Genomic DNA, 21,998 nt, shown 5'->3' with positions numbered 1-21,998 from the left:
ACCCTGACCTTAAGCCTAACCCTAACCCTAACCCTAACCCTAACCCTAAACCTAACCCTAATCCTAGCCTAGCTCTGCATTTAACCCTAACACTAACCTTAACCATAACCCTATTGTAACCCTACCCTAAACCTAACCCAAACCCTAACTCTAACCGTACTCTAACACTACCCCTGACCCTGACCCTGATTTTGACTCTGACCCTGGCTTTGACCTTGACTAGGACCCTGACCCCAACGCTAACCATGACCCTGACCATGACGCTGACGCTAACCATGACCCGGAACCAGTCGCTGAACTTGACATTGACACTGACCCTAACCGTAACCCTGACCCTGACCTTAACCCTAACACTAACCCTAACACCTAACCCTAACAATAACTGCTAACCCTAACCTTAACCCTAGCTCTGCATTTAACCCTAACCCTAACCATAACCATAACCATAACCGTAACCCTACACTAACCCTAACCCTAACTCTAACCCTACTCTAACCCTAACCCTGACACTGACCATGACCCTGACACTTACCCTAACACTGACCCTGATTCTGACCCTGACCCTGCTTCTGACCTTGACCAGAACCCAGACCCTAACGCTAAACATGACACTGACCCTGACGCTGACCCTGAACCTGTCGCTGAACCTGAACTTGTTGCTGACCATAAGTGAAACCCTGACACTGACCTTAACCCTAACCCTATCCCTAACCCTAACACTGACCCTGACCCTGACGCTGACCCTGACACTAAACCTAACCCTAAACCTAACCCTGACCCTAACCCTAACCCTAACCCTGACCCTAACCCTAACCCTGACCCTGACACTGACCCTAACCCTAACCCTAACCCAGACTCTAACCCTAACTCTAACCCTACTCTAACACTAACCCTGACCCTAACCATGACCCTGACCCAGACCCTGACCCTGACCCTAACCCTAACCCTGACCCTGACCTTGACCCTAACCCTAACCCTGACCCTAACCCTAACCCTAATCCTAACCCTGATCCTGACCCTGACCCTGACCCTGACCCTTACCCTGACCCTGACCCTGACCCTGACCCTGACCCTAAGGCATTCACTTAGAGTGACTTACACAGGTGAGAAATTGCGTAGAAAACACAATTGGTTTTCTTTGTGAAATGAAACAATGTGTAGAGTGTCAATGAGAACACGCATACGGTACCATAAGTCATTACATAAATACATCGAAGGGTAAATATTTACAGTGAATTCATGAAGAAGCTAGAATGTGCGTTAATTACAAACTTTTTTTTCTGAGTACTGAAGCTATGAATAGAAAGCAACCCAGTAACAATGAGTGATCTCATAAAGGTGTTCCAAAGATACACATTACAGTTACTTACAGAAAGAAGTAAGAAAGTGTATTGATTGTAAACGTGTCTTTCTCTGGGAATGTAGCAATGTGTAGAGGTTCCTAGATAACCATCAAGAGTTACAATAAATTCTACCAAAAGACATTCCAAAAATACAGATTTACACTTACAGAGAAATTGCTTTAAGAGCACAGTTGTCTTTCTTCGTGAAATGAAGCAGAGTGTAGAGTGTCAGAGAAACCATGAACAAGGTACAAGTTATAACATACATAACGTCGAATGGTAAATATTGACAGTGACTTAAAAGAGGAAGTGACAATGTGCGATAATTAAAAACTTGCTCTTCTCTGAAAACTGAAGCAAGGTGTACAGTTTCTGAGAAAACAGCCCAGTGACATTAAATAATATCATAAAGATATTCCAAAGACACATATTCACAGTTTCATGCGAAATGAAGGGAGAAAGTGCATTGGTCACAAAGGTGCATTACACAGGGAAATGTCCCAATGCGCAGAGTCCTAGAAACCTGACCAAAGTTATGTTATATTATAAATTTAATCCAAAAATACATATTTATTGTTATTTACACGAAGTGGTGACAGAGTGCATTGACTACAAACGTGCTTATCTCTGAGAACAGAAACAAAGTATAGAGGTTCCTAGAAACAACCTAACAGTTACAATAAGTTATACCATAAAGATACTCCAAAGATAAATATTTCCAGTTACGTACTGAAAGAGGTTCATAGTGCATTGATTACAAATGTGCCTCAGTATTAAAACGAAACCAATATATATAGTTTAGGTAACTCTGGTACAACAAACAATGTTCTTTCTAAGGAATTAAAAAAAAAAAAAAACATAACACTAACCCTAGCCATGTCCAAAAGCCTACACTAAACCTATCCCTAGCCAGAAACCCTAACATGAAACCCTAACCCGAACCCGAACAGGAAACCATAACCCTAGCCCTAACCCTAGCCTAGAAGTGCAGTGAATATAAACTTACTCTTCTCTGAATGGTAGTGTTTTAAGTTTCCTGTGATTCTCACACAAGTCACAGTATATACTTTCATAAGGAAGTTCCAAATGCAAACATTTAGAGTGACTTACAAAGAAATAAGAAATTGCATTGAAAACAGTTGCTTTTTTCTGTGACTGAAGAAGTGTGTAGAGGTTCAGAGAAAACACGTATTAGGTACCGTAAGATATTACATAAATAACTTGGAATGCTAAATATTTACAGTGACTTACGAGAAGAAGTGACAATGTGTGTTAATTGAAAACTTGCTTTTTGTCTGAGAATGGAAGCAATGTTTAGATATCCCGAGAAAACAACACAGTGACATTGTTATTTAATAAAGGCATACCGAAAATACATATTGAAGGTACTTACAAAAAGAAGTGAGAAGAAGGCGCGTTGCTTACAAAGGAGCCTCACTCTGGAACTGAAGCAGAGTTTCCAAGAAAACCTCCCAAAGTTACAATAAGTCATATCAAAAATTAATTCCAAGCCAGGCGCGGTGGCTCACGCCTGTAATCCTAGCACTCTGGGAGGCTGAGGCGGGCGGATTGCTCGAGGTCGGGAGTTCGAAACCAGCCTGAGCAAGAGCGAGACCCCGTCTCTACTATAAACAGAAAGAAATTAATTGGCCAACTAATATATATAGAAAATTAGCCGGGCATGGTGGCGCGTGCCTGTAGTCCCAGCTACTCGGGAGGCTGAGGCAGAAAGATTGCTTGAGCCCAGGAGTTTGAGGTTGCTGTGAGCTAGGCTGATGCCATGGCACTCACTCTAGCCTGGGCAACAAGTGAGACTGTCTCAAAAAAAAAAAATTAATTCCAAAATACATATTTAAAGTTATTTGCAGGAAGAAGTGACCAAGGGCATTGATAACAAACGTGCTGTTTTGAGAACTGAAGCAATGTGCACCGTTTCCTGGACAACAATCAAAAGTTACAATAAGCTATAACAAAGATACTCCAAAACTACATATTTACAGTTACTCGCTAAAAGAAGGAAAATAGTGGACTGAAAGTGCTTTTCCTTGACACCTAAACCAATATTTATGGTTGCATGTAACATTCATACAAGAAACATAATGGTCCTTCGAAAGAAGATCCATATGCATCCCTAACAGTAACACTAGCCATGTCCAAAACCCAAGCACTCAACCTATACCTACCAGAACGCTAACACGAAACTATAATGGTAACCTTAACGCTAGCGCGAAACCATAACCGTAAACCTAACTCAGGCATAAATCCGAACCCTAACCCTAGCCTAGAAGTGCCTTGAATATACGCTTGCTTTTCGCTGAATGTTAATGCTCCTAGTTTCCTGTAACTCGCACACTAGTTACAATATATACTTTCATAAGGAGGTTCTAAATACAACCATTTAGAGTGGCTTACACGAAAAATGAGAAATTGCATTAAAAGCACAGTTGCTTTTCTCTGTGAAATGAAGCATTGTGTAGAGTTTCAGAGAAAACATGCATAAGGTGCAAGTTTAGATATTTTCGAATGGTAAATATTAACAGTGACTTACAAGAGGAAGTGAAAATGTCGTTAATTAAAAACTTGCTATTCTCTGAGAACTGAAGTTAGGTGTAGGGTTTCCGAGAAAACAGCCCAGTGACAATAAGTAATATCATAAAGATAATCCAAAGACACATTTACAGTTTTGTACAAAATAAAGTGAGTAAGTGCATTGATTACAAACATGCTTTACACAGGGAACTGTACCAATGGGTAGAGTCCAAGAAATCCGCCAAAAATTATGTTATATAATAAATTTATCGAAAGAGACATATTTACGGTTATTTACAGGAAGAAGTAACAAAGTGCATGGATTAAAAACATACATTTTTCTGAGAACTGAAGCAATGTGTAGAGTTTCCTAGAAAACAACATAAAATTTAGAATAAGTTATAACAAATATTTTACAAAGATACATATTTACAGTTACATACCAAAAGAGGGTTATAATGCATTGATTAAACATGTGCTTTTATTTGAAAACTAAACCAATATATATAGTTTCACGTAACAAGCGTACAACAATGATTTTTCCAAAGAAATCCCATATAAAAAAATAACAGTAGCCGGGCGCGGTGGCTCACGCCTGTAATCCTAGCACTCTGGGAGGCTGAGGCGGGCGGATTGCTCGAGGTCAGGAGTTCAAAACCAGCCTGAACAAGAGCGAGACCCCGTCTCTACTATAAATAGAAATAAATTAATTGGCCAACTAATATATATATAAAATTAGCCGGGCATGGTGGCGCATGCCTGTAGTCCCAGCTACTTGGGAGGCTGAGGCAGCAGGATTGCTTGAGCCAGGAGTTTGAGGTTGCTGTGAGCTAGGCTGACGCCACGGCACTCACTCTAGCCTGGGCAACAAGCGAGACTCTGTCTCAAAAAAAAAATAAATAAATAAAAATAACAGTAAACCTAGCTATGTCCAAAAGCCTACACTAAACTTATCCCTAGCCAGAAACCTACGCCTAACATGAAACCCTGACCCGAAAAGGAAACCATAACCGTAACCCTAACCCTACCCTAGAAGTGCAGTGAATAAAAACTTGCTTTTCTCTGAATGTTAGTGTTTTTGACTTTACTGTGATTCGCACACAAGTAACAGTGTATACTTTCAAAAGAAAGTTCCAATTGCAAATATTTCGAGTGACTTACGAAGAAGTAAGAAATACCATTGAAAACAGAGTTGCTTTTCTCTGTGAAATGAAGCAGTGTGTAGAGGTTCAGAGAAAACACGTATGAGGTGCCGTAAGATATTACACAAATAACTAGGAATGGTAAATACTTACAATGACTTACGAGAACTGACAATGTGCGTTAATCGAAAACTTGCTTTTGTCTGATAACTGAATCAATGTGTAGATTTCCCGAAAAAAACACAGTGACCTTGTTATATAATAAAAACATTCCAATAATATATATTCACGGCTACTCACAAAAGAAGTGAGAAAGTGCGCTGCTTACAAACGTGTTCTCTTGGGGAATGAAGATAAGAGTAGTGTTTCCTAAAAAATCTCCCAAAGTTACAATAAGTCATATCATAAATTAATTACAAAGATACATATATAGAGAGATATTTGATGAGAGTAGTGACCAAGTGCATAGATCACAAACGTCGTCGTTTCCGAGAACTGAAGCAAGGTGCACGGTTTCCTGGACAACAATAAAAAGTTACAATAAGATGTGCCAAAGATACTACAAAACTACATATTTACAGTTACTTACTGAAAGGACGGCCATAAGTGCACTGATTACAAATGTGCTTTTCCTTGACAACTAAGCCAATATTTTTCGTTTCATATAACATTCGTACAAGAAACATAATGGTCCTTCTAAAGAAGTTCCATATGCATCACTAACAGTAACCCTAGACAGGGCGAAAACCACACACTCAGCCTATACCTACACAGAAACCGTAACCCTAACACGAAACTCTAGCCCTAACGCTAGAGCAAAACCATAACCCTAAACCTGACTCAGATCATAAACCCGAACTCTAACATTAGAATAGAACAGCACTGAATATACGCCTGCTTATACGTATGCAAACAGACTTATTTACAGTTACAGACAGGAGTGAAAAAGTGCACTGATTAAAAACGTGCTTTTCACTGAGTATACCAATATTTATAGTTACAACTAACATTCGTACAACGTTTTTTCTAAGGAAATTGTACACAATATCCTAAGAGTAACCACAGCCATGTCAAAAACCCTAACACTAAACCTATCCCTCGACACAAACCCTGAACTCCACCCGAAACCATCACCCTAACCCTAACCGTAGCGTGAAAGCGTAACCAACAGAACCCTGGCCGAAACCCTAGCCCTATTCCTAGCCTAAAAGTTCAATGAATATACGTTTCCTTTACTCTGAATGTTAGTGTTTCTAGTTTCCTGTGACTCGCACTCAAGTAACCCCTTAGGGTGTTCCTTACTTTCATAAGGAACACCCTAAGGCATTCACTTACAGTGACTTACACAAGTGAGAAATTGCACAGAAAACAGTTGGTTTTCTCTGTGAAATGGAGCAATGAGTAGAGTTTCATGGAAAACACGCATACGGTACCATAAGTCATTACATAAATACATCGAAGGGTAAATATTTACAGTAAATACACGAGGAAGCTAGAATGTGCGTTAATTACAAACTTTTTTTTCTGAGTACTGAAGCTATGAATAGAAAGCAACCCAGTAACAATGAGTGATCTCATAAAGGTGTTCCAAAGATACACATTACAGTTACAGAAAGAAGTGAGAAAGTGTATTGATTGTAAACGTGCCTTGCTCTGGGAATGTAGCAATGTGTAGAGGTTCCTAGATAACCATCAAGAGTTACAATAAATTCTACCAAAAGACATTCCAAAAATACAGATTTGCACTTACAGACAAAAGTGAAAACGTGCATTGATTACAAACATGCTATCCGCTCAAAACTATGCCAATATTTATAGATACAGATAACATTGGTACAACAAACATAATGGTCTTTCTAAAGAAATTGCCTATAAAACCCGTACGGTAACCCTGGCCATGTCCAAAACCCTAACACTAAAACTATACATAACCTCAAACTAATTTTCACACGAAACCCGAAACCTAAACCTGACGCGAAACCATAAAATCCTAACCCAGAGCCGAAACCCTAAGCCTAACACAAGCCTAGAAGTGCATTGAATATACACTTGCTCTTCTATTAATGTTAGTGTATCTAGTTTCCTCTGAATCGCACACAGTAACAGTATACCTTTCTTAAGAAAGTTCCAAATGCAAACATTTACAGTGAGTTACACAAAGTGAGAAATTGCAATAAGAGCACAGTTGTCTTTCTTCGTGAAATGAAGCAGAGTGTAGAGTGTCAGAGAAACCATGAACAAGGTACAAGTTATAACATACATAACGTCGAATGGTAAATATTGACAGTGACTTAAAAGAGGAAGTGACAATGTGCGATAATTAAAAACTTGCTCTTCTCTGAAAACTAAAGCAAGGTGTACAGTTTCCGAGAAAACAGCCCAGTGACATTAAATAATATCATAAAGATATTCCAAAGACACATATTCACAGTTTCATGCGAAATGAAGGGAGAAAGTGCATTGGTCACAAAGGTGCATTACACAGGAAATGTCCCAATGCGCAGAGTCCTAGAAACAGGCCCAAAGTTATGTTATATGATAAAGTTATTCCCAAAAATCCATATGTATTGTTATTTACACGAAGTGGTGACAAAGTGCATTGATTACAAGGGTGCTATTCTCTGTGAACAGAAGCAAAGTATAGAGGTTCTAGAAAACAACCTAACAGTTACAATAAGTTATACCATAAACATATACAAAACATACACATTTGCAGTTACGTACTGAAAGAGTGTCATAGTGCATTGATTACAAATGTGCTTCTGTACTAAAACGAAACCAATATATAGAGTTTAGGTAACTCTGGTACAACAAACAATGTTCTTTCTAAGAAATTTCAAAAAAAAGACATTCCAAAAAATACATATTTACAGCTACTTACATAAAGAAGTGAGAAAGTGCATCGCTTACAAACGTGCCTCTCTCTGGTAACTGAAGCAAAGAGTAGTTTCCAAGAATTCCTCCCAAAGTTACAGTAAGTCATATTTAAATTAATTCCAAAGATACATATATAGAGTTATTTGCAGGAATAAGTGACCAAGTGCATTGAAAACAAACGTGCTCTTTTCTGAGAGCTGAAGCAATGTGAACAGCTACCTGGACATCAATCCAAAGTTACAATAAGATATATCAAAGATACGTCAAAACAACATATTTACAGTTATTTACTGAAAGAAGGAAAATAGTGCCCTTATTAAAAAGGTGCTTTTCTTTGACAACTAAACTAATATTTATACTTACATGTAACATACATAAAAGAAACATAATGGTCCTTCTAAAGAAGTTCCATATGCAGCCCTAATAGTAACCCAAGCCATGAACAAAACTCTCGCACTGAACCTATACGTACCCAGAAACCATAAGCCTAACATGAAACTCTAACCGAAACCCTAACCTTAGCGCGAACTATAACCCTAAGCCTGACAGTAATAAACCAGAACGCTAACCCAAGCCAAGAAGTGCATGAATATGCGCTTGCTTTTCTCTGAATGTTAGTGTTCCTAGTTTCCTGTGACTGTCACACTAGTAACACATACACTATCATAAGGAAGTTCCAAATGCAAACATTTAGTGTGACTTACACAAAGAAGTGAGAAACACCTTGAAAACACAGTTGTTTTTCTCGGAGAGATGATGTTGTGTGTAGCTTCATTGCAAACACACACACGCAAGAGACCCTAAGTTATTTCATAAATGACTTCAAATGGTAAATATATACAGTGACTTACACGAAGAAGCCGCAATGTGCGTTAAACAAAAACTTGCTTTTCTCTGAGTACTGAAGCGATGCTTTGAGTTTCCTAGAAAACAAGGTAGTTATAATAGAGGTCTCATAAAGGTGTTCCAAAGGTATATATTTACACTTACTTACTAAAAGAAGTCAGAAAGTTTATTGAATACAAACGTGTAAAAATCAGGGAAGTGAAGCAATGTGTAGAAAATCCTAGAAACCAACACACAGTTACAATGAGTTGTACCATAAAGACATACAAAAAGAGACTTATTTACAGTTACAGACAAGAAGGAAACAGTGCATTGATTACAAACGTGCTTTTCCCCCACAACTATATCCAAATTTATATTTACAAGCAAATTTTCGTACAACAAACGTGTTTTCTAACAAAATTGCATATAATACCCTAACAGTAACCATAGGCATGTCAAAATCCCAACACTAAACCTATCCCTAGCGACAAACCCTAAACTTCACACGAAACCCACAACCTAGTCCTACCCATAGCGCGAATACATAACACTAAACAGAACCCTTAGCCGAAACACTAACCCTAATCCTAGCCTAGAAGTGCAAAGAATATACGCTTGCTTTACTCTGAATGTTAGTGTTTCTAGCTTCCTGTGTATCGCACACAAGTAACAGTATATACTTTCAGAGGAGCACAATAAGGCATTCATTTAGAGTGACTTACACAAATGAGAAATTGCGTAGAAAACACAGTTGCTTTTCTCTGTGAAATGAAGCAATGTGTAGAGTTTCAGAGAAAACATGCATAAGGTAGCATGTCATTACATAAGTGCTTCGAGGGTCACATTCTTTTTTTTTTTTTTTTTTTTTTTTTTTTTTTGAGACAGAGTCTCACTTTGTTGCCCAGGCTAGAGTGAGTGCCGTGGCGTCAGCCTGGCTCACAGCAACCTCAAACTCCTGGGCTCAGCGATCCTCCTGCCTCAGCCTCCCGAGTAGCTGGGACTACAGGCATGCGCCACCATGCCCGGCTAATTTTTTCTATATATATTTTTAGTTGGTCAATTAATTTATTTCTATTTTTGGTAGAGACGGGGTCTCGCTCAGGCTGGTTTCGAACTCCTGACCTTGAGCAATCCGCCCGCCTCGGCCTCCCAAAGTGCTAGGATTACAGGCGTGAGCCACCACACCCAGCCGAGGGTTACATTCTTACAGTGACTTACAAGAGGAAGTGACAATGTGCGTTAATTAAAAACTTGCTTTTCTCTGAGAACTGAAGCAAGGTGTTGAGTTTCTGAGAAAACAGCCTTCTTACATTAAGTAATATGATAAAGGTATTCCAAAGAGTCAAATTTACAGTTTCGTACAAAATGAAGTGAGAAAGTGCATTGATTGCCAAGGTGCTTTACCCAAGGAAGGGCACCAATGGGTAAAGTCCAAGAAATGCGCCCAAAGTTGTTATGCCATAAATTCATTCCAAAGATACATATTTACAGTTATTGACAGGAAGAAGGGAACAACGGCATTGAATACAAATTTACTTTTTTCTGAGATCTGAACAAAAGTGTAGATTTGAAGAGAAAACCAACCCCATCTTACAATAAATTAAATAATAAAGATATTCCAGAGCTACATATTTACAACTACTTACAGAAAGAAGCGGTAAGTTGCATTGACTACAAATGTGATTTTCGTTGACAACTAAAACCAATATTTATTGTTTTAAGAAACATTCGCACAATAAACATAATGTTCCTCCTAGAGAAGTTCCATGTGCAACCCTAACAGTAACCCTAACCCTAACCCTAACCCTAACCCTAACAGTAACCCTGAAAGGGTCGAAAGCCTTACCACTATACCTATCCCTACCAGAGACCCTAAAGTTAACACAAACCCTAACCCTACAAATAACCTCACCACGAAACCATAACCATAACCCTAACCCAGACCGAAAACCATAAACCTACCTCTAGCCAGAAGTTCATTGAATATACAATTGATTTTCTCTGAATGTTAGTTTTTCTTGTTTTATGTGTATCGTGCACAGGTATCCGCATATACTTTCAAAAGTTAGCTCCAAATGCAAAAATTAGACTGAAACAGAGGTGAGAAATTGCATTGCTTTTCTCTGAGAAATAATGCAGTGTGTATAATTTCATAAAAACACGTAAAAGGTACCATAAGTATTACATGAATAACTACAAATGATAAATATGTACAGTGATATACACCAAAAAGCAATAATGTGTGTTAATTACAAACTTACTTCTCAAAGAGAAGTTCACAAGGAAAGTTCCCTAGGAAAAAACCCAACTTAAAATAAGTTATAAAGATTTTCCAAAGATACATATTTACAGTTACAGACAAAAGTGAAAAAGTGCAATGATTATATATACACGGTTCTCCCTGACATCGGACCAAATATATATATTTTCACATAACATTCTTAGAACGAACATAATGTTCTCTCTAAAGATATTCCATATGCAACTCTAAACCTAACCTTACCTTTGTCCAAAACCCAAACAATAATTTTAACCCTAGCCCGATCTAGAACCCTAAAGATAACTGAAACAGGAAACCCTAAGCATTACACGAACCCTAGCGCAAAAGTCTAACGCTAAACCAACGCCGAAACCCTAACCCTAAACTAGCCCAGATGTGCATTGAATATACGCTTCCTTTACACAGAAGTTAAACAGTGTTTCTGATTTCCTGTGAATCGCACATAACTAACTGTATATACTTTAATAAGGAAGTCCAAAATGCAAATATTTAGAGTGAGTTACAAAAAGAAGTGAGAAATTGCATTGCTTGTCTCTGATTAATGACGCGGTGTTTAGAGTTTCAAAGAAAACATGCATGAGAGTTAGGGTTAGGATTAGGTTATTACATAAATAACATCGTATTGTAAATACAGAGATTTACCCGAGGTGCGTTACAAGGTGCGTTAATTACAAAATCGCCTATCTCTGAGAACTGAATAAATGTGTCGCAGTTCCTAGAAAACAACCAAAAGATACAATAAGTGATATCATAAATATATTCCGAAGATTCGTATATAGAGTTACAGACAAAAGTGAAGAAGTTCACTGATTACAAACGTGCTTTTCCCCGAAAACTGAACCAATAGTTATAGTTTTACATAACATTAGTACATCAAACATTATGTTCTTCCTAAAGAAATTTCATACGCAACCATAACCCTAACCCTATCCCTGTCCAAAAGACTAATCCTAATCCTATCCCTGGTCTCAACCCAAACCATAAACCGAACCATAACAGGACACCGTAACCCTAACCCTAAACCAACAGATATCCTAAACCCATTACTAGCCTAGAAGTCCATTGAATATAGGCTTGCTTTTTCCTGAAAGTATCAGTATATACTTTCATAAGGAAGTTCCAGATGAAAACATTTAGTGTCTTACAAAAGAAGTGAGAAATGGCGTTCATAGCAAACTGTTCTCTGTGAAATGAAGCAGAGTGTAGAGTTTCAGAGAAAAGACGCATAAGGTACTATAAGTTATTACATAAGTAACTGCAAATGGTAAATGTTTACACTGACGGAGAGGCGACATGTGCGTTATTTAAAAACGTGCTTTTCTCTGAGTTCTAAGCAATGTGGAGAGTTTCTTAGAAAACAACCCAACGTTACAATAAGTTTTATCATAAACATAGTCCAAAGATCCATATTTACAGTTAGTAACAGAAAGAAGTTACAAAGTTCATGGATTAGGAAATTGCTTTTCTCTTAGACCTGAAGAAAGTGTAGGGTTTATTTAAAAACTAGCCAAATTTCCAATGGATTTTATCCTAAACATATTGCAATAACAATACTAGAGTTACTTAAACAAAGAAGTGACAAAGTGCATTCATAACAAACCTGCTTTTCTCTGACAACTGTCGCAATGGGTAGAGTTTCCTAGATTGTTACCACCGAAAGTTACAATGTTATAACATAAAGATATTCCAAGACACATATTTACAGTTACTTAAAGAATGAAGTGATATAATGCATTGATTACACACGTGGTTTTCTATGAGAAATGAAGCAATGTGTACAGTTTCCTAGAACACCACCAATGTTAGATTACGTTATATCATGAAGATATTCCGTCACATTCGTGCAACATTAGGTTCTTTCTAAAGAACTTCCCTATGCAACCCTAACCCTAGCCCTAGCCCTTTGCCAAAGCCTAACACTAAACCTATCCCATGCCAGAACTACGAACCCTACCTTAAAACTAGGGTACAAGTGCATTGAATATACGCTTGCTTTTCTTGGAAACTTAGAGAGTGTTTTTAGTTTACTGTTAAGCGCAGATAGGAAACACTATATACTTTCATAAGGAAGATCCAAAGGCAAACGTTGCATTTGGATGCAATCAAATGCAATCAGTGACCTAAACAAAGAAGAGAGAAATTTCATTGATTTTTATCTAATGAAGCAGTGCGAGGAGTTTCATTGAAAACACATATAAGGTACAATAAGTTATTATATTAAAAATATCGAATGGTAAATATTTACAGTAATTTACACAAAAGAGAAACAATGTGCATTAATTTCAAATTAGCCTTTCTCAGAGAACTTAAGCAATAGGTAGTATTTCTTACAATACAACCCTAACAAGAAGTTATAAACAAAGATATTCTAAAGAAACATATTTAGAGTTACACACAGGCTGAAGTGACAAAGGGCATGGATTACAAACGTGTTTTTCTCCTCAGTGTGTAGAGTTTCAAAGAAACACACATAAGGTACATAAGTTATTACATAAATAACTTGGAATGGTAAACATGTACAGTGACTTACACGAAGAAACGACATTCTGCGTTCATCACAAAATTGCTTTTCTCGGAGAATTGAAGCAATGTGAATTTGTTAGAAGACAACCCTCTTACAATGTTATATCATAAAAATATTGCAAAAATACATATTTACAGCAAAATATGGATATAGCTGACAAAGTGCATTGATTACAAACGTGTTTTTCCCTAACTGATCCAATATTTATTGTTTCATGTAACATTCACACAACGAAGATAATATTCGAAGGAAGTTCCATATGCAACGCTAACCCTACCCCACCTCTACCCCTAACCCTAAGCCTAGCTTAGATGTGCATTGAATACACGCGCTCTTTTCTCTGAATGTCAGTTTTTCTAGACTCCTGTGAAATGCACAGAAATAACAGTATATATTTTCATTAAAAAGTTCAATATGCAACATTTAGAATGATTTACACAAAGTGACAAATTGCATCGAAAACACAGTTGCTTGTCCCAGAGAAATGAAGCAGTGTTTTGAGTTTCATAGAAAACAAGCATAAGGTACCCTGTCATAACATAAATAACTTCGAATGGTAAATACACAGACTAATAGGAAGAGGACACAATATGCGGGAATTACAATGTTGATTCTCTAAGAGACCTGAAACCAAAGTGTAGTTTCCGTGTAGTGTAGTGTTACAATAAGTTATATCATAAGGATACTGCAAAGTAACAAATATACAGGCACAGAAAGAGGTGATATTGATTACAAACTTGCTTTTCTCTTACAACTGACAAGGTATAGAGTTTATAGAATACATTAGAATGAGTTATATCATAAATATCGTCAAAACATACATATTTACAGTTATTTACAGAAATCAGTGACCAAGTGTATGGATTAGAAACGTTCTTTTAGCTGACAACTGAAATAATATTTATAGTGTCACGTAACATTCATATAACAAAAATAATATTCTTTCTTAGGAAATTCCATATACAACCCTAACCCTAAACCTAACACGAAACCCGAACCCTAACCTTAGCACCAAAACATAACACTAACCTTAAAACAAAGCAGAAACCCTATCCTAACGACAGCTTAGAAATGCATTGAATAAATGCTTGCTTTTTTCTGAAAGTTAAGCAGTGTTTCTAGTTTGCTGTGAATCGCACATAAGTACCAGTATATTCTTTCATAAAAAATTCCAAATGCAGACATTTAGAGTGACGTAAAGAAGTCAGAAATGAAGAGCTTTTCTGAAGAATGAAGCAGTGTGTAGTGTTTCATAGAAAAGATGCACAAGGTAAAATAATTTCTTAGATAAATAGCTTCCAATGTAAATACAGGGACTTACACAAAGAAGCAACACTATGCATTAATTACGCACACGCCTTTCTCTCAGAACTGAAGCAGTGTGTAGGGTTTCCTAGAATACAACCCAGTCACAATAAGTTAATGCACATTGCAAAGATACATTATTTGAGACACTTACACAAAGAAGGGACCAAAAGCTTTGATTACAAGTTTTCTTTTCTCAGAAAATGGAAGCAGTGTGTATAGTATACAGTCACATTCATAAAACATTGTGTTCTTTATAATAGAGTTGCACGTGCACCCAAACCCTAACCCTAGATCAAAACCCAAAGAGTAACCCTATCTCGACCTAAAACCATAACCTTAACTCTATCTGTAGCCTGAAACCCTAACCTTTACACTAACATGAAAACTTAAACCTAACCCTAACCCTTACGTGAAACCCTAACCTTAACATGAAGGTGAAACCGTAATCCTAACAGTAACACTATCCTAGAAGGACATTAAATATACTCTTGCTCGTCTATGAAAGATAAAGGGTCCTTCTAGTTTCCTGTTAATCGCACATAACGAACTGTCATAAAGAAGTTCCAAATGCAAACGTTTAGCGTGACACGAAGCATCGAGAAATTGCATTGAGAACACAGTTGCTTTCCTCTGAGGACTAAAGAAGTGAGCAGAGTTTCACAGAAAACACGTGCGTAAGGGAATGGCTCAAGATGGCAGACGAGAGATCCCACCAGAGTGTCTCTGCAGAAAAGACAGATTCTAGCAGCAATTAGAAGAAAAAGACGAGCCTACAGCGGACGAGGGTCGAAAGGAGGAGTATTTGAAGCCACGGGAGACTCCACAGGATAAAGTTGTGGAGAATTGGAAGCTGATACAGCCGGAGCAGCCCGGAGATCAGTGGGAAGGGTAGGTGGATCAGTCACCATTCCCCGCCCCTGCATCCCGGACTGCTGGTGGGCTCCCCGGCAGGTGGAGAGACCTGCAGACACCAGCCCAGAGACAGCTGCTGCCAGTGAGCTTGGTTCGCCAGTAGGGGACACAACACCAGGCTCCCAAATCCCTTGGGGCACCTCCGTGTGCACCGATCCCGAGACGCGCGGCAGGGGTCATATTGTCTCATTCTCCCCTCCACCAACTCTACCCTTGGCTGTCTACAGAGACAATACAGCCACCAGCTGGAAGCACCTCCAGGGAACGGGACCTTTACTTTTGCGGCCCTAAAGCTGACTAAGGGGAACTCAGACTGTGAGCTCCCTACCCGCCAGCCCTCCCAGGTGCTGCTGACACGGTGAACACAGGAGAACGGGGCAGACCCTGAGGTTGAGAGACATAGACCCAGCTAGGGCTCCCTGTGGGTGAATTGGGACTGGCACTCCTCTCCTTGGTAGGGATACAGTTTGAACTCTGAGGCCCAGAGGTCAGACTTGCAGACCATATCCCGTGCACCGAGGTCTCGCATTGCCCAGGCCACAGAAGGGATATACCTGAACAGCCTACTGAGGTGTGTATGTCTTCAAGGTCAGATCAGCATCCTAGAGGGCAACGCTACCCCCAAAGGAGGCTTTGCACCTTGCCCAGGTGGCATTTCTGTGCAGGGAACCTCCCAGCCGGCATCGAAGTCCGGGGAGAGCTAGTAGTATGAGGTCTGGCCTGCTGGCCGAGGGCCAGGAGTAGCTGCGGAGTTGGGGAGGGTGGAAAGAGGTGAGGCCCGCTCCAGACTGGGTCTCAAACAGCCCCACCCCACACGCAGACTTTCTGACTGAGCAGGGCAATTTCAGCCCCACCCTGACAGATTTTCCTGGAAGCAGAGAACAGAATTTTGATCCCTGCTAATGACATTGGTGGTGCCTGACAGCAGGCTTACCCCAACCAGCTTTGCCCAGACTCTCTCCTTGACCAGCACTCTGAGGAGGAGTAAAGGACACACCTAAAAGTCCCAGGGCCCCACCAAGCACCTGAGGCACTAGAGTACCTCTCTACAGGAAGAAGAGCTGATAAGAGGGCACAAAAACAACAGCGTATCCTGTTCCTCCAAGCAAGTGCCATCTACTGACAGGGAGGACATCCTGCACAGCCTTTTCAGAGCACCTACTGACTCATTATACAGGTAATGGTCAAATCTCACACACAGACACCACCTAATGGCTCAGAAACTAAACAAGGCGTGTGAATACCCAAACAAAAACTTAAAGGAAAGAATACAACTGATCAACATGGGAAGAAATCCGTGAAGGAACTCCAGAAATGTGAAGAACTACACGGAAAACACAGCCCCAAAGAGGAGCACCAGCCCCCTAGATACGGACACCTACCAAAATCAGGCAACCAAAATGACAGAAGAGACATTTCGTATGTGGATCATAAGAACACTCACCAACTTGGACGAACAACACAATAACCAACACAAAGAAACCACAAAAAGCCTCCAGGGTCGGGGAAAAAAAGTTCATTAAAGAAATAGACACAATGAAGAAAAGTTTAACCGAACTCCTGGAAATGAAGAATCAATTCAGGGAACTACAAAATACAGTGGAAAGTCTCAAGAACAGGTAGATCAAACAGAAGAAGGAATCTCAGAGATTGAAGATAATACCCACCAACTAAATAAAACCGTCACAGAGATAGAGCAGAGATACAAGAAAAAAAGGACAAAGCCTACAAGAGATGTGGGATTATGTGAAGAAACATAATGTGAGGGTCATAGGTATACCAGAGGGGAAGAAGACAACACTCCAGGGTTGAACATGCTATTGAAGATATAATAGAGGAAAATTTCCCAAGCCTTGCTCAAAATCTCGATATTAAATTTCAAGGAAAGTCAGAGGACCCCTGTGAGATTCAATGCAAACAGGAAGACGTCACGACATGCAGACATCAGACTGACCAAAATATCACCAAAAGAGGCCCTTCTAAAAGCTGTAAGAGGCCAGGCGCGGTGGCTCACGCCTGTAATCCTAGCACTCTGGGAGGCCGAGGCGGGCGGATTGCTCAAGGTCAGGAGTTCGAAACCACCCTGAGCAAGAGCGAGACCCCGTCTCTACTATAAATAGAAACAAATTAATTGGCCAACTAATATATATATAGAAAAAAATTAGCCGGGCATGGTGGCGCATGCCTGTAGTCCCAGCTACTTGGGAGGCTGAGGCAGCAGGATTGCTTGAGCCCAGGAGTTTGAGGTTGCTGTGAGCTAGGCTGACGCCATGGCACTCACTCTAGCCTGGGCAACAAAGCGAGACTCTGTCTCAAAAAAAAATAAATAAATAAAAATAAAAAAAATAAAAATAAAAGCTGTAAGAAGAAAGAAGGAAGTAACACACAAGGTAAAGCCAATTTGAATAACACCAGACTTCTGTAATGAGATTCCAAGCAAGGAGAGACTTGGGCCTCATTCTCACTCTTTTGAAACAACACAATGCCCAGCCTAGAATCTTATTCCCTGCAAAACTAAGCTTCATATATGAAGGAGAAATAAAGACATTCTCAGACAAGCGAAGTCTCGGAGAATTCACCAAGACAGGACCAGCACTACAAGAAGTACTCAAAACAATGTTATGCACAGAACACCATAATAAAACTCACAAATATAAAAACAACCATAAACCAAAGATTAAAGGCCAGATAATGTAATGGCTCAAGAGAGAAATCAAAGCAACAACATCCAACCCAAGAGAATGAACAATAATCTACCTTACCTACCAGTTCTCTCAATAAATGTGAATGGCTTAAACTCTCCAATCAAGGGACATAGGCTGGCTGAATGGATAAAAGAATACAGGCCAAGTATATGCTGTCTTCAGGAAACACATCTTACCTACAAGGATGCATATAGACTAAAAGTAAACAGGTGGAGATCAGTATTCCAGGCAAGTGGAAGTCGAAAGAAGGCTGGCGTGGCAGTTCTAATTTCAGACGATGTAGTTTTTTTTTTTTTTTTTTTTTTTTTTTGAGACAGAGTCTCACTTTTGTTGCCCAGGCTAGAGTGAGTGCCGTGGCGTCAGCCTAGCTCACAGCAACCTCAAACTCCTGGGCTCAAGCGATCCTCCTGCCTCAGCCTCCCGAGTAGCTGGGACTACAGGCACGCGCCACCATGCCCGGCTAATTTTTTTTTTTGTATATATACTTTTAGTTGGTCAATTAATTTCTTTCTATTTTTAGTAGAGACGGGGTCTCGCTCAGGCTGGTTTCGAACTCCCAACCTTGAGCAATCCGCCCGCCTCGGCCTCCCAGAGTGCTAGGATTACAGGCGTGAGCCACCGCGCCCGGCCCGATTTAGTTTTTAAACCAACAAAAGTAATGAAAGACAAAGAGGGTCATTATATAATGGTGAAGGGCACACTTCAACAAGAAGAGATAAAATTTTAAATATATATGCACCCAACATAGGTGCACCCAGTTTCATAAATCAAACCTTACTAGATCTAATCAAATAGATTAATAGCAACTCCATAATCAACAGAGATTTCAACACCTCACTGACGGCACAAGACAGATACTCCAAAGAGAAAAGTAATAAACAATGGACTTAAACGAAACTCTAGAACAATTGGGTCTTACTGACATTTACAGGACATTCTACCCAAAACCCACTGAATATAGGTTCTTCTCATCAGCTTAGGGGACATTCTCTAAGATTGACGGTATCCTAGGACAAAAAGTAAATCTCAAGAAATTTTAAAAAATAGAAATCATACCATGTATCTTCTCAGATCACAGTGCAATAAAAGTAGAATTAAGCGAAATTGAAAACAGGGAAGCATTGAGGAGATTAATAAAACAAAAAGTTGGGTTTTGTAAAAATAAACAAAATTCACACGCCATTGGCTAAGTTAACGAAAAGCAAAAAAGAGAAATCTCCAATAAGCTCCATCAAGAAGAAAAAAAGAGATATCACAACTGATCCCAAAGAGATACAAGATATAATTCATGAATACTACAAATATCTTTATGCTCACAAACTGGAAAATGTTGAGGAAATGGACAAATTTCTAGAAACACACAGCCTCCCTAGGCTCAACCAGGAAGAAATAGATTTGGTGAACATACAGTTTCAAGACCGGAAATAGAAACAGCAATTAAAAAGCTCTCTAATAAGGAAAGTTCCGGTTCAGATGGATTCACACCTGAAATTTACCACACTTACAAAGAAGAACCAGTGCCTACCTTGCAGAAATTACTCCACAACATGAAGAAGAACAGAAACCTCCCCGAAACCATTAATGAAACGAATATTACTCTGATACCAAAAACCAGGAAAGGATGCAACAAAAAAAAGAAAACTACAGAGCAATATCACTAATGAATATAGATGCAAAAATTTTCAACAAAATCTTAGCTAACCGATCCCAGATGCTTATCAAAAAAATAAATGATCACGTCCAAGTGGGCTTCATCCCAGCAATGCAGGGATGGTTCAACATTCGTAAATCTATAAATGCAATTCCCCACATAAACAGAAGCAAAAACAAAGACCACATGATTCTTTCAATAGATGAAGAAAAAGCTTTTGACAAAATTCAACACCCTTTCATGATTCGAACACAAGAAAATAGGCATAGAAGAAACATACCTAAAAATGATACAAGCCATATATGGGAAAAATTGAAAGCATTCGCACTTAGAACTGGAACCAAAGCTGCCCACTATATCCACTTCTATTCACCATGTCCTGGCTACAGCAATCGGACAAGAAAGTGGAATTAAAGGTATCCAAATAGGGGCAGAAGATATACAACTTTCACTCTTTGCTGATTATATATTATATTTAGAAAAGTCCAAAGATTCAACCAAGAAACTCCTGGAACTGATCAATGAATTCAGTAAAGTCTCAGGATACAAAATGAATACACATAAATCAGAAATACACAGAAATACAACAACAATCAAATTGAGAACCAAATCAAAGACTCAATACCCTTCACAATAGCAACAAAGAAATTAAAGTACTTAGGAATATACTTAACCAAGGAGATAAAAAGACCTCTACAGGGAGAACTATGAAAGGAAATAGCAGAGGATGTAAACAGAAAGAAATCCATACCATGCTCCTGGATTGGCAGACTCAACATCATTAAAATGTCTATACTACCCAAACTGATCTACAGATTCAATGCAATACCAATTAAAATCCCATCAACAGGCCAAGCACAGTGGCTCACGCCTGTAACCCTAGCCCTCTGGGAGGACAAGGTGTCGGATTGCTCGAGGTCAGGAGTTCGAAACCAGCATAAGCAAGAGTGAGACCTCGTGTCTACTATACAATTTAGAGAGAAATTACTTAGCCAACTAAAACAAATAGGTAGGCCATGGTGGCGCATGCCTGTAGTCCCAGCTACTCAGGAGGCTGAGGCAGAAGGATTGCTTGAGCCCAGGAGATTGATGTTGCTGTGAGCTAGGCTTATGCCACGGCACTAACTCTAGCCTGGGGAACAAAGTGAGACTCTCCCTCAAAAAAAACAAAAACAAAAACAAAAACAAAAACCCATGATCATTCTTCAAAGATATAGAAAAAATAATTTTGCGCTTCCTATGAAACCAAAGAAGACCTGAATATCAAAAGAAATTCTGGGCAACAGAAACAAAATGGGGAGGCATTAATATGTCAGACAACAAATTACACTACAATTAATTAATTCAATTAGTAATTCAATTTAGTAATTAAATAAATCTTGTATTGGCACAAAAATAGAAATATTGACAAGTGGAACAGGTCGGAGAACCTTGATATAACACCATCCTCATATAACCATATAATCTTTGACCAAGCAGACAAAAATATACGCTGGGGAAAAGAATCCCTTTTCAATAAATGGTGCTGGGAGAACTGGATAGCCACCTGTAGAAGGCTAAAACAGCACCCACACCTTTCACCTCTCACTAAAATCAACTCATGCTGGATAACAGGCTTAAACCTAAGGTATGAAACTATTAGAATTCTAGAAGAAAATGTTGGAAACATGCTCCAAGACATCAGCCTAGGCAAAGAGTTTATGAAGAAGTCTCCAGAGGAAATCACAGTAGCCACAAAAATAAATCAATGGGACATGATCATACTAAAAACAATCTACACAGCCAAAGAAATAGTTATGAAAGTAAACGGACAACCTACAGAATGGGAGAAAATTTTTGCACCCTACCCATCCGATAAGCGGCTGATAACTAGCATACCAGTGGATCTCACCAAAATC

The 21,998-nt window shown here is 39.1% G+C and overlaps 1 pseudogene; it reads left to right on the top strand.

Moving 5' to 3' along the window:
- Positions 1-257: 257 nt before the first annotated feature.
- Positions 258-21,998, top strand: part of LOC105864491 (translationally-controlled tumor protein-like) — a 28,694-nt pseudogene continuing 6,953 nt past the window's right edge.

Source organism: Microcebus murinus, chromosome 16 (genome assembly GCF_040939455.1).
Source record: "Microcebus murinus isolate Inina chromosome 16, M.murinus_Inina_mat1.0, whole genome shotgun sequence".
Classification (NCBI taxonomy): Eukaryota; Metazoa; Chordata; class Mammalia; order Primates; family Cheirogaleidae; genus Microcebus; species Microcebus murinus.
Note: the sequence above shows the minus strand (reverse complement) of the source record. Positions and strands in the feature narration are given on the sequence as shown.